Here is a 1,784-nt window from a genome sequence, read left to right on the forward strand (position 1 = left end):
TGTTTTCAGTCACTACATTTATGGTAATCTGTTACAGTTGCCCAAGGAAACTCATACAAAACCCTCACAGGATATTCTATCTGGTGCAATTACCTCTTTTAAAAAAATTTTTTTTTTATTTTAGAAAAGCAATATATATTAATTGAAGAAAAACTCAAATATTCAGAGAAGCAAAAAAGTCACCCTTATCCCATCACCTAGAGATAAGCACTGTTGATACATCAGTGTGTGTACAAAGAGTATACATGTGTATATTTTTAAGAATAATGGGACCTTTTCTTTTCATTTATTTAAAAAAAATTTTTTGGGGGGCCATGCAGCACAGCATGTGGGATCTTAGTTCCCCAGACAGGGATCAAAACCACAGTGGAAGTGCAGAGTCCTAACCACTGGACCGCCAGGGAAGTCCCTACCCCAGAATAATGGGACCTTTTTTTTTTTTTAATTTTATTTATTTATTTATGACTGTGATGGGTCTTCGTTTCTGTGTGAGGGCTTTCTCTAGTTGCGGCAAGTGGGGGCCACTCCTCATCGCGTGTGCGCGGGCCTCTCACTATCATGGCCTCTCGTTGCGGAGCACAGGCTCCAGACACGCAGGCTCAGTAGTTGTGGCTCATGGGCCCAGTTGCTCCGCAGCATGTGGGATCCTCCCAGACCAGGGCTCGAACCCGTGTCCCCTGCATTGGCAGGCAGACTCTCAACCACTGCGCCACCAGGGAAGCCCTAATGGGACCTTTTAAATGTACTGGTTTGTAACCCACTTTTCTAGTTACTATAGCTTGACCATCTCAAAATATTTCTTTTGGATAAATTTCTAGATACAGAATCTCTGGGCCAAAGGCTATGCATATTTTTAGGCATTTTTGGTCAAGCAACTTTTTTATGGGTGTTTTAATTTCTGTGTGTTTTTATAAAATTAAGGTATAGGCTATATACAATAAAATGTACAGATATTACGTATAGAGTTGGATGAATCTGACAAATATATACACCCATGTAGACTCAATTTTTGCTTTTTTTTTGTTGCTAAATAAATGTTTTATTTCAGAAATATTTTAGATTTACAGAAAACTTGCAAAGATTCCAGAAAGGCTTCCCATATACCCTTCACCCATCTTCCCCTAATGCTGTCATATATCACCACGGTATCTTTGTCACAACTTAGGAACGAACACCCGTAAATCACCACGAACAAAACTCCACACTGTCTTTACATTTCACCAGTTTTTCCACAAATGCCCTTTTTCTGTTTCAGGATCCCATCCTGGAGCCCATACTGCGCTGAATCAACTGACTCCCCACCTTAAAAATAATAATAATTGTAGTAAAATATACCTACATCCCATTGAGCATTTTAACCCTTTCTAAGTGTGCAGTTCAGTGGCATTAAGCACATTCACACTGTTGGGCAGCCATCCCCACCATCCGTCTCCAGAACTGTCTTATCTTCCCAAACTGAAACTCTGTCCCCTTTTACTCAGTGGCTTGCTTTTTTTTTTTTTTCTTTTTGGCCACACCACGTGGCTTTCGGGATCTTTGTTGCCCCGACTAGGGATCCAAACCTTGCCCCCTGCAGTGGAAGCACAGGGTCTTAACTGTTGGACCGCCAGGGAAGTCCCCTCAATTGGCTTTTGAGAGTGTGCATAGAACTTTACAGCTCTCCCAGGAAGGTTAGTGTTTCTTTGTGTGTTTGTTGTGATATGCCTTGAATCCAAATTTATCTCCGTTCTCCCAGAACTGATAAGCCAGCCTTCAGCATCTTGGCATTTTTATTCAAAGTCACT

The sequence above is a fragment of the Balaenoptera musculus genome, chromosome 3 (assembly GCF_009873245.2).
Source record: "Balaenoptera musculus isolate JJ_BM4_2016_0621 chromosome 3, mBalMus1.pri.v3, whole genome shotgun sequence".
NCBI classification, from domain to species: Eukaryota; Metazoa; Chordata; class Mammalia; order Artiodactyla; family Balaenopteridae; genus Balaenoptera; species Balaenoptera musculus.